At 31.0% G+C, this 13,192-nt stretch overlaps 1 long non-coding RNA gene across 1 annotated transcript; it reads left to right on the top strand.

Annotated features, from left to right (window-relative positions):
- Positions 1 to 7,972: 7,972 nt before the first annotated feature.
- On the top strand, positions 7,973 to 8,880 carry LOC133035116 (uncharacterized). Its single transcript, XR_009686388.1, has 2 exons — positions 7,973 to 8,531; positions 8,632 to 8,880. It is a non-coding gene; the product is annotated as an uncharacterized LOC133035116 (long non-coding RNA).
- Positions 8,881 to 13,192: the final 4,312 nt, after the last annotated feature.

Here is a 13,192-nt window from a genome sequence, read left to right as displayed (position 1 = left end):
TAATAATCTCTATATATACTTAGGGGTGGAGGTTATCCACAAGTACCCTATATGTATATTCTTAGGGGTGGAGTCTATTCCACAATTCCCTATGTGATACATATTTTCTTTAAACATGGAAGTAATATAATGAGTTAGCTATTATCAATATAAATTCTTTATCTTGATTGTATGTTCCATTTCGATTTTACTATTGTAAGTAAAAGTTTGATACCTATAAAAGTTCTTTGGAAAAGTTTCACACTACCTTAATTGAGTGGGAGAATTTTAAAATTCTATACCCATCTTCATCAGGTTGATACTTGTGATAGGTACTTAAGAACACTACTGAAAAGCAAATCTAACCATTCACATGGATAGGAATAGCTTATCAGAATTATGAGAATAAGATAAAGAACTCTAGCTCAGTCCATTCGAATGACTTGAACCCAGAATTCTTAATCCTCATAAAATTTTATGGTATCTTAATTTTGATTACTTTATCTCTGGCATGCATTTTTCACTTCAAATACTAGTCTGCTATGCTGATGACTTAGTCTTAACTTAAGGTTTCAGACCAATACAAAAGTCACAACTAGATAACTCTCTAAACAATCAGAGGTTAAAAGTATTATTTAACCAGACATCTGCTATTGAGTGGGAGCTATCTGAGATGTAATCAAATGGGGAACATTAGAAGATATTCAAGAAAGATTTATGAAAGTGATCTACATGTTAGATATTAAGGAACTGTGTATCAGTTGTCCTGGTATCTCACCAACTCATTTCAAGATTTCATGAGATGGTGCTTACCTTGGCGGTGGAGGAGTTATTGTATAATAATTCAAGCTCTACCAGAGAAGAATTATAACTTTGTGTATTCGAAAATCCTAGAAAGTTATATCACTGAAGAAAAGTCTATACTGTATTATCTCAATTACATATTTTAAAATTTAAGAGATATGTCTTCTGTTAATTCAGATGTACTTTTAAAACAGTAAATATTTCAGTATCCCTTGATGAGTAAAGCATATAGAAAAGGATGTTTCATAAGAGTATTTATGAACTAGTTTCCAGAAGTTTGGGTGGATTCAAATATACTACACTTGATCTAAAGATCAAGACATCAGATTGACCTATTAGCACAGTTTGTTTTATATTACTGCAAGTGGGAGTTTGTTGGGTTTTATGCCCTAAATAAAACTCTTTACAATCTGATTAGGTATCAATATAAGAAAGTTGAAGTGATTGATGTTTGCATGAATTTTACATGCTAATGGTTTAATATGTTTATTATGTTTACACACAGAATCAGTTAAATCCAGATCATATGTTTATTCTCAATTACAGTATCGTCAACACAGTGGAATGTGATTGTGATCATATGAATCAAAAGACTTGGTCCCTGTTTCATCAGTGTTATTGGATTTACACTAATGTGATAATCAACGATGATGTGTACTTACACTTGGAGTAAGTGTTATGTTCTTTCCAGGACATTAGTAAAATATACTAGTTTCGAATGTATGGAGTATACATTGGACTGGACCGATATTGCAACTAAGTTAAAATATTACAAACTTACCGTGATATATATCTTTCCAAGTCAATATCAGTAGTTGATCTTAAGATTAAAGGAATCTAAATCCTGATATGCTTAGGCTCAACTCAAGAGTGTTATTTATGTTCTTTGATTTATTAGTTAAGCCTACTTTTAGGTCAGGGTGATACGTATATTTTGGGAACATGATAGTATGATTGAGTGGGAGTGCTGAACATAAATATGGAATCTATAGCTTCTACTGGTGTATAGAAGTCAAGTGATGATTCCCTTCGAGCTTAGCAAATAGAAGTAAATGGATGAGCTCTTGTTTAACTGACTAATTATTAGATCACTAAACACCATTTACAGGTAGCTAAGTGTTTTAAGGGGCAAAATACATTGAGGGGTGAGAACGGTAAAAAAATCCCATCTCGATGTAGATCATCTATATAGAGGATCTTTAAATCACAATAAGATTATAACAATGGTTAAATGAGATAGCATATTGATATCGTGAAACATATAATATGCTCTATATAAGTCTGAGAGTGCAATTCTAAGTTCTAAGAGTGGATTCAACGAAGAATTAATAAGTAGGAATTTACTTGGTAAATTTGGTTCACTTATTGGAAGCTCAGCATATAGATCCATGGTCCCCATTCTAGTTGAGAACATTCTGCTTGTAAGACTCATTAATTGATTCGTGATTGATCAATTATAATTCTAAAGTTAGACTATGTCTAATTTTATGAATTTTCACTAAGCAGGGGTGAAATTGTAAAGAAAAGAGATTCTAGGTTTATTTATTTATTAATGGACTTTATATGTCTAGTTAATAATTAAATTAAATGACAATATTATTTAATAATCTATTTTAGTTATTAAATAATTAGTTTTGGCATTTAAAAGGTTAGAATTGGAAAATTGACGTTTTTGAGAAAATAGAGATAAAATTTGTTAAAACTGCAAAATAAAGTGGGGCCCATAAACTACACCATGGCCGGCCACTTATTGTGGAATTTCAAATTAATATTTTCATTATTTTAATGCCAAATAATTCCTAACTTAAACCTAGTAGTTGCCTATAAATAGAAAGTGATGGCTCAGTCAAATCATAAGTTTTCACAAGCTTTTCTGACAGAAATTTCTCTCTTCAGAAAAACTGAGCCCTCCCTAGTTTCTATACCTGGCCGAAACCTCTCTTCTCTTTTCTTCTTCATAAATTTCGAACCCTAGTGAAAGAGTAAGTGCCCACACACAGCAAGCAGTAACTCAATCATAGATTGGAAGACTGTGAAGGATCAAACTTGAAGAAGAAGGACATTCGGGCTCAGATCTTGATTATACTCTGCTACAGAAAGGATACGAGGGTTAGAGATCTGAGCGGAAGGAGACATTAATTCTGCTGCATCAATGTAAGGTTTTCTTAACTTTATATGTGTTTAATTTATCGTTTTAGAAAGTTCATATTTAGGGTGTTTAAACAACATACTTATGAGTAGATCTAAGATCCTGGTAAAATAAATATCCAACAAGGTTGGCACCAGTAGAAAAATAACTCAGTTGTAGGAGAGGTTGACATTGGTTATATAAACAACCTGAGAAGAGTGAGATTGTCACTGTAACAATCCGAGAGTGAGATTGGATCTTGAACAATTCAAAGTGGTTGATAGTTCTCTAAAAAACTATTGTTGAGGTGAAGTTTGCACTAGAGGAAAAATAACTTGGTTGGTGAGATTGGCACTTCAACAATCCAGTGAGGTTGAGTCCTTGGAAGAAAACTCTTGTGAGAGGTTTGGCCAAAACCTTGGTGAAAAAGTCTCCAATTAAAAGAGTTAGTCAAGCCCGTTAACTTGGCTCGATAGTTGAAGTCAAAACTAGGGCCATAGCTTTAAAGACAAAGCATGCAGGTAGCTTAGTTCTACCAAACCTTGTAAAAATTGAGAGTTTACAATTTCTATCCCTAAACTCTTTACATTTTAAGTTTATTAATTATGTATACTTGTGCTTATCTATGAGATGCATTAAATTTGAATATTTGCATAAATTGTCTTTAGGGTTTTTTAATTTTTGAAATTATTTTAAATTTCCAATTCATCTCTCCTCTTGGAAACCTATCATAGGCTAACAATTGATATCAGAGCATGGGATCTTATTTTTAGGTATATTTCACATACTTAGAGTATGGCGTTTCCATGTAATTCACACAATAATATGCTAGAAGGTTTAAGAACAAATAGAGTACCATTTTTTGATAGGGTAGACTTTTCTTATTGGAAAATTAAAATGAAAACTTATCTCAATCCATTGATTATGATTTGTGGCATATTGTATGTCATGGTCCTTACATTCGTATGCATGTTGTAGATGGTGTAGAAATTGTAAAGAAATATGATGCATATGATGAAAATGATAAAATGATGATGTCTAAAAATACAAAGGCTAAGTATGCTCTTATTTAGATAGAGATATTTTTTAAAATATTGAGCAAGCCTCATCAGCTCATGATATGTGTAAAATGTTATAGGTAACTTGTTTGATAAATTTGATACGCAAGTATACGCGATCGAATCAAGTAATATAATAATAAATAGAGTATCATTCCCACGATGATTGATTATCAATTATTAATCAATTAATTCTTTATTTCTTTTTTATATATAAAAATTATTGGATAGAAAGTAAATAAAACAACAAAGATTAAAATTTTAAAAGATATATCAATAATAAAGACAAAGATTATTATGATCACCAACTATCCTTTATTTTACTTCTTAATTCAATTATCTAATTTCTCTTCTTCCTATTCGATTAATAACCCGAGTTAAGAAGTTTATAATTTGTTAAGACTTATAAACCTAATCTATATGAAAACTTCCTATATTCCTATGGTAAGTTTAATCAAAAAGATAACATTAAGCAAAGAAACTTATTAAATCATACAAACAACCTAAGTACTTTAATCCTAAATCAATTTACATCCATAACAATCATAACATATTCAAATCTCACCTTTCAAAATTTTGATTCGAATTCGTAGATAACAAATATAGATGGTCAACAAATAATTACAGAATTGAAACAGATTGTATGGAATTAAATAAAGAGAAGAGGAAGAAATTAAACAACTACATTAATCCATAAAGTAAATTCAAGTGGTTCACATAATAATCCACAAAAGAAAATTAGCTACTAGAATTTAAAACAATAGAAATTTAAACTAAAAACATAAAAGACAGAGATAGAGAAGATAGAACACTTTTGGAGTCTTCCAATGGTACTTTCTGCTCCTTGCCCTTCTTCTACAGTTAGTGTTTCTCTCAATTTTTGAATTATGTTAGATCTAAGCTCTCAGTCCCTTTAAATACACAAATAGGAAGGTTTCCCATAATCCTCCAATGCCCAAAATTGGTCTCCAAGTTTGAATGATAAAGGAAACCTAGCTCCAACTCGTTTTATAGACAAAATTTGGGATGTTTCCGTTTTTATCCCAAGAGTTGTAGCTCTCTCATTTTCTGATTTCCTACTGCGATGATCGATCATATTTTAGTCATAACTCTCTTGATATAACTCAGAACTAGAAAATTTAAGATGTTTTGAAAATATGAAAATGAGATCTAGAACTTTCATTCAAAAAGTTTTTCCTAGAAACGAATGGATCATGGTCAAAAATTGGTTTGGAACTTTAGACTTTATTTTCAATCACAAACGGAGCGTGTTCAACATCCAAAACTTAGAATTTTTTAAATTTATTTTTAGAAAGTGATCACTCTTCACTCTAGACCACGAATTTTAGAGCGAAAAATACAAACATTGACCAAATTGAGGCAACAAGAAATCTAACTAAGCATTATTGGAGTTTCCTTTCTCTTGGGTTTTATGCCCTAGATAAAACTCTTTACAATCTGATTAGTTATCATATAAGAAATTTGAAGTGATTAATGTTTGCATGAATTTTACATGCTAATGGTTTAATATGTTTATTACATTCACACACACAAAATCAGTTAAATCCAGATCATATGTTTATTCACAATTACAGTATCGTCAACACAGTGGAATGTGATTGTGATCATATGAATCAAAAGACTAAGTCCCTGTTTCATCAGTGTTTTAGATTTACACTAATGTGATAATCAGCGATGATGTGTACTTACACTTGGAGTAAGTGTTATGTTCTTTCCAGGACATTAGTAAAGTATACTAGTTTCGAATGTATGGAGTATACATTGGACTTGACCGATATTGCAACTAAGTTAAGATATTACAAACTTACCGTTATATATCTTTCCAAGTCAATATCAGTAGTTGATCTTAAGATTAAAAGAATCTAAATCCTGATATGCTTAGGCTCAACTCAGGAGTGCTATTCATGTTCTTTGATTTATTAGTTAAGCCTACTTTTGGGTCAGGGTGATATTGGGAACATGATAGTATGATAGAGTGGGAGTGCTGAACATAAATATGGAATCTATAGCTTCTACTGGTGTATAGAAGTCAAGTGATGATTCCCTTCGAGCTTAGCAAATAGAAGTAAATGGATGAGCTCTTGTTTAACTGACTAATTATTAGATCACTAAACACCATTTACAGGTAGCTAAGTGTTTTAAGGGGCAAAATACATTGAGGGGTGAGAACGGTAAAATTATCACATCTCGATGTAAATCATCTATATAGAGGATCTTTAAATCACAATAAGATTATAACAATGGCTAAATGAGATAGCATATCTATATCGTGGAACATATAATATGCTCTATATAGGTTTGAGAGTGCAATTCTAAGTTCTAAGAGTGGATTCAACGAAGAATTAATAAGTAGGAATTTACTTGGTAAATTCGGTTCACTTATTGGAAGCTTAGCATATAGATCCATGGTCCCCATTCTAGTTGAGAACATTCTGCTTGTAAGACTCAATAATTGATTCGTGATTAGTCAATTATAATTCTAAAGTTAGACTGTGTCTAGTTTGTGAATTTTGACTAAGTAGGGGCGAAATTGTAAAGAAAAGAGATTCTAGGTTTATTTATTTATTAATGGACTTTATATGTCTAGTTAATAATTAAATTAAATGACAATATTATTTAATAATCTATTTTAGTTATTAAATAATTAGTTTTGGCATTTAAATGGTTAGAATTGGAAAATTGGCATTTTTGAGAAAATAGAAATAAAATTTGTTAAAACTAGAAAATCAAGTGGGGCCCATTACTTACACCTTGGCCGGCCACTGATTGAGGTTTTTCAAATTGATATTTTAATTATTTTAATGTCAAATAATTCCTAACCTAAACCTAGTAGTTGCCTATAAATAGAAAGTGATGGCTCAGTCAAATCATAAGTTTTCAATAGCTTTTTCTGACAGAAATTTCTCTCTTCAGAAAAAAACTGAGCCTTCCCCTTTTCTATACCTTGGCCGAAACCCTCTTCTCTTTTCCTCTTCCTAAATTTCGACCCTAGTGAGAGAGTAAGTGCCCACACACAGCAAGTAGTCACTCAATCATAGATTGGAAAACTGTGAAGGATCAAACTCAAAGAGAAGGACATTTAGGCTCAGATCTTGATAATACTCAGCTACAGAAAGGATACAAGGGTTAGAGATCTGAGTGGAAGGAGACATTAATTCCGCTGTATCAATGTAAGATTTTCTTAACTTTATATGTGTTCATTTTATCGTTTTAGAAAGTTCATATTTAGGGTGGTAAACAACATACTTGTGAGTAGATCTAAGATCCTAGTAAAATAATATCCAACAACTGGCCTCAGAGCCAGGGTAATTGATTTGCTTGCAAGAAATTTGGACTTTAAAACGATTGTTTGTTATTTGGATGGTTTCATGTTGTATTGAGTGTTATATGATGATTGATTGATGTTTGTGAATTTTTGTGAAAAATAATTGAAATTTTGTTTATGGAATTATTTTTATTGGATAGTATGGAAAAAATTAAGCAAATTACTTTTTTACAGAACTCAATTTCGATTTAATTTGAAGTAGTTATGATTTTTTTAAGTTTCGAAAAATATTGGAGTCGTGCAACTATACACGCGCGCGCGCACGAGGCTTGTCCCTCGGACAGCACGCGCGCAGACAACAATTTTGTCTGAAATCCTGGGCTCCGCGCGCGGAACAGGCTGCTTGCAGCCCATCCAGCCTCTATTGCGCGCGCGGACAGTATGCTTGGCATACTGTCCGTACAGCTCGCAAATTTTTCGTTTTTCTTCGTTTTTTCATGCTATTTCATGGATTTAACTTCCGATTTTTTGTGTAGTTCTGTATTTATATATTTACTATTCCTAATTCAATTCTAATTATCATAATTAAATTATTTAATATTTTTTAAATTTAATTCATGATATTAGTGTAATTTGAATTTGAAAAATAGTAAATATCTATCTTTTTTGCTTAATTATCTATCTTATTTTTAAATTTGATTATATCTTATCTTATTGGGTAAATGGCGGCAAAACCCCCAATACTTTCGTTTTAGTTTCATTAAACCCCCACAACCCAAATTTCTGCGGGTAAACCCCCAAAACCACTATTCTGTTAGCAATTTACCCTTCCCGTCCAAATTTAGCTGTTAAATGCCAGGTTGACTTGTCCACGTGGACACAATATACACGTGGCACAATTTTATTGGTCCACGTAAATAATTATATTAAAAAAATTAAAAAAATAAAATAAAATTAATTTAAAATTAAAAAATTTTAAATAATTTTTTTTTTCTTTTTTTTTCTTTTTCTTTTCTTTCTTTTTCTTTCCTTTTTTTTTTCTTTCTCTTTCGTTTTCTTGTCTGTTCAGAGACTCTCTCTCTCTCTCTCTCTCTCTCTCTCTCTCTCTCTCTCTCTCTCTCTCTCTCTCTCTCTCTCTCTCTCTCTCTCTCTCTCTCTCTCTCTCTCTCTCTCTCTCTCTCTCTCTCTCTCTCTCTCTCGATGCAGGTACAGACCTGCGGCCGGCGCCGATGACCACCTGCCAGGCGCACGACGTGCTGAAGCTTCCCCGACCCAGGTAACCCCGAGCCCTCTTCTCTTTCTTTCTCTCTCAGCCCTCTTCTCTGTCTCTCTCTCTCTCTCATCCCTCTTCTTCTCTCTCTCTGTCGATGATGCAGAATAGTCCAGTTGCCGTCGACGAGGACCACCGAGCCGTCCGTTGACGAGGACCACCGAGCCGGCCACGAGGACCCAACCTAGGTATCGATCACCGATACCTCTCTCTCTCTTATTTAGGGTTTTTCATAATTTTTCTTTGCAATAGATCTGTGTATAAATTTTTTGGGTATTATTGTGATTTTTATTTTTCAGATCTGTAGAAAAATAATGGTTGTGGAGAAATAAATTTAGGGTTTTAAGGTTTGTGTTTTTGGACTAAAATTTTGTGTATATATGTGTGTTTGTTTATTTGTTGGATTTGGATTTATTTAAATTGGTTTGTTTTGTGTATATATGTGTATATCGGGGGTGTTTTGTTTTGATTTTTTTTTTTTTTTTGGTAATTTGGATTTGAAAATAGGCGGTGGTGGTTTTGGCACTAGTAGGTTGTGGTGATTTTAGAGATGGTGGGTGGTGGTTTCGGTGGCTGTGAATGGTAGTGGTGGTGGTGGGCATCTGTGGTGGATGATGGTGGTGGTGGTGATGATATTTTTGAAGAGGAATAATGGTGGTGGTGAGATAGAGAAAGAGATGAAGGAGTTAGAGAGAGAGACAGAAAAAGAAAGAAAAGAAAAATAAAAAAAGAAAGAAAAAAAATTATTTAAATTTTTTTAATTTTAAATTAATTTTATTTTATTTTTTTAATTTTTTTAATATAATTATTTACGTGGACCAATAAAATTATGCCACGTGTATATTGTGTCCACGTGGACAAGCCAACCTGGCATTTAACAGCTAAATTTGGACGGGAAGGGTAAATTGCTAACAGAATAGTGGTTTTGGGGGTTTACCCGCAGAAATTTGGGTTGTGGGGGTTTAATGAAACTAAAACGAAAGTATTGGGGGTTTTGCCGCCATTTACCCTATCTTATTTTTAAATTTAAGGTCAGATATTAAATTTTTTAAATTAATTTTTTTTAAATAATTTGACCTTATTTAAATTTAAAATAAGATAACTATAATCATGAAATTTTAAATAGATGTAAGATATTTTGCTAACTTTTAAATTTTGTTATTTTATTTATTTAAATTAAATTTAAAATCTGAAAAAGATATTTAATTTATCTTTTTTAATTTTTATTTATAAAATAACATTTAATTTTTAAAAAGTAGTTAGCAAATTTTGAAATGATATTTAGGTTAGTTGAAACCTAATTTTTCAAAATTGTAGGTTTAATTTTAAATATTATTTTATTATTTTTTTCGAAAATAAATTAATATTTTTTTTAATTTTTTCAAAAATTAAATTTTATTTTTTATTTATTTATTTAATTTAATTATTTTCAAAATTTATTTATTTAAAATTAAATAAATCCTACTTCCAACTATCCAGCTAACCTTGTTGCAGGAGTATGTGGTTTTAGCTTGTGTGTAAGTTTTCAAAACCTATTATTACTTGATTGCAAATAGCCATGGTTAACTTGTTGACAGATCCAATGATCTGATTTTAACTCATGGCTCCCTTGGTCAAGTTAATAATTTGTAACAGGTATATTTACAATCTTCTTTCATCTGTGTATGACCTAGCAACATGATAGGACCCATCCAAAGTGTGCCTGTGTGAGCCTGTTGTTGGAAATTATTTTACCAGGATCTTAGATCTACTCACAAGTATGTTTATTAACACCCTCAACTTTCTAAAACGATGAAATAAACACATATAAAGTTTAGGAAACCTTACATTGGGTGCAGCGAAATATAATGACTCCTTCCGTTCAGATATCTAGCCCTTGATTCCTTTCTGTAGCAGTGCATTATCAATATCTGAACCTGGATCTCTTTCTCTGAATCTTTGATGCTGAAACTCCTTCTTGCTGAAAGTCTTTCTTCACGATCTTCCTCACTATGATTGAGGTATCACTTGCTGTGTGTGGGCACTACTCATACACTAAGTATTTCGAAATCTCAATGAGGAAGAGAGAGAGTGGGTTCAGCCAAAGATAGGGAGAGAGAAGGCTCAGGTTTTTCTCTGAAGGAAAAATAGAAAATTTAAGTGTAATTTTCCTGAAGCCCTCACTATCTATTTATAGCATTCCACTAGGGTTAGGTTTGAATTATTTGGCATTAAAATAATGAAAATATCAGTTTAAATTCCTATAAAAGTGGTCGGCCCTATACTAGTGGATTTAGGCCTCACTTTTTGCAATTTTGCAGTTTTACCTTTTCTGCATCTGATTTTCTCAAAAATGCCAATTTTCTAATTCAACTATTTAAATGCCAATTCTAATTATTTAATAACTATAAATAATTATTAAATAATATTATCATTTATCATATTTATTAATTGAACCATACAAAGTATCATAATTAACAAATATGCCCCTTAAAACTCTTTCTTTACAATTTCGCCCTTACTTAGTAAAAAATTCACAAATAGACATAGTCTAATTTGAGAATTATAATTGATTAATCAAAACCAATTATATGAGTCTTACAATCAATATTATCTCAACTAGTGCGGGGACCATGGGTCTATATAACCGAGCTTCCAATAAGTAGATCAAGAATTTAGCACTAAAATTCACTAACTTATTAATTCTTCGTTGAATCCACGCATAGAACTTAGCATTGCACTCTCAGTATATAGAATGCTCTATATGTTCCACCATATAGACACATCATTAGTTGTCCATTGTTATAATCCTAATTTGATCAATGATCCTCTATATGAATGATCTACACTGTAAAGTGATTAAATTACCGTTACACCCTACAATGTATTTATTTCTTAAAACACTTGACCCCGTATAAATGATATTTCAGCTTATGTGAAATGATATTTCTACACTTTTCTTCAGACACTTCTGATTCAGAAAACCTGAGCCTTCTCTCTCCCTATCTTTGGCTGACCCTTCTCTTTCTCCTTCCCTCTTCAATTTCGAAAATCTTAGTGTGAGAGTAGTGCCCACACACATCAAGCAATACCTCAATCATAGTGAGGAAGATCGTGAAGAAAGATCATCAGCAAAGGAGTTTCAGCATCAAAGATTCAGAGAAAGAGATCCAGGTTCAGATATTGATAATGCTCTGCTACAGAAAGGAATCAAGGGCTAGATATCTGAACGGAAGGAGTCATATTATTCCGCTGCACCCAATGTAAGGTTTCTTAAACTTTATATGTGTTTAATTTCATCGTTTTAGAAAGTTCATATTTAGGATGTTAATCAACATACTTGTGAGTAGATCTAAGATCCTGGTAAAATAATTTCTAACAACTGGCCTCAGAGCCATGGTAATTGATTTACTTGCAAGAAATTTGGACTTTAAAACGATTGTTTGTATGATTTTTGGATGGTATCATGTTGTATTGAGTATTATTTGATGATTGATTGATGTTTGTAAATTTTTCGTGAAAAATAATTGCGATTTTGTTTCTGGAATTATTTTTATTGGACAGTATGGAAAAAATTAAGCAAGTTAGCCTTTTACAGAACTCAATTTCGATTTTATTTGAATTAGTTATGAATTTTTGAAGATTTGAAAAAATCGGGGCTGTGCTGATATTTTCCTGCGATCGCAAAACTGTCCGTACAATTCACAATTTTTTCGTTTTTCTTCGATTTTTCATGCTTTTTCATGGAGTTAACTTCTGATTTTTGGTATAGTTTTGTATTTATACTATTACTATTCCTAATTCAATTCTAATTATCATTTTGAATTAATTTAATATTTTTAAATTTAATTGAAGATATTAGTGTAATTTGAATTTGAATAGAATTAGTATCTATCTTCTTGCTTAAAAATCTATCTTATTTTAAAATTTGATTATATCTTATCTTATTTTAAATTTAAAAATAAGATATTTATAATCATGTAATTTTTAAATGATATAAGATATTTTGCTAATTTTTAAATTTTGTTATTTTATTTATTTAAATTACATTTAAAATTTGAAAAGATATTTATTTATCTTTTCTAATTTTTTATTTAATTTTTATTTATAAAATAACATTTAAAATTTAAAAGTAGTTAGCAAATTTTTGAAATGATATTTAGGTTGGTTGAAACCTAATTTTTCAAAAATTGTAGGTTTAATTTTAAATTTAAATTTTTTTTTTAAATTTCGAATTTTTCAAATTCTTTTTTAAATTTTCGATTTTTTTTTTATAATTTAATTAATTATTTTTGAAATGAAATGTTTAATTTAAAATTAAATAAATCCTACATCCAACTATCCAACTAACCTTGTTGCAGGAGAATGTGTTTTAGCTTATGTGTAAGTTTTCAAAACCTATTATTACTTGATTGCAAATAGCCATGGTTACCTTTTGCCAGATCTAATGATGTGATGGCTCTCTTGGTCAAGATAATAATTTGTAACAGGTATAATTTACAATCTTATTTCATCTGTGTATGACCTAGCAACATGATAGGATCCATCCAAAGTGTGCCTGTGTGAGCCTATGTGTTTAATTTGATTATAGATGCATATAGGTTGTTGTTGCTAAAATAAATTATCATAGTTCTTGATAGAATTTATTTAGGCCCATTTAGTTTTTGGGCCTATTCAATTAATAACAG

Source organism: Cannabis sativa, chromosome 2 (assembly GCF_029168945.1).
Source record: "Cannabis sativa cultivar Pink pepper isolate KNU-18-1 chromosome 2, ASM2916894v1, whole genome shotgun sequence".
NCBI lineage: Eukaryota > Viridiplantae > Streptophyta > Magnoliopsida > Rosales > Cannabaceae > Cannabis > Cannabis sativa.
This window is presented reverse-complemented; position numbering and strand designations above follow the sequence as displayed.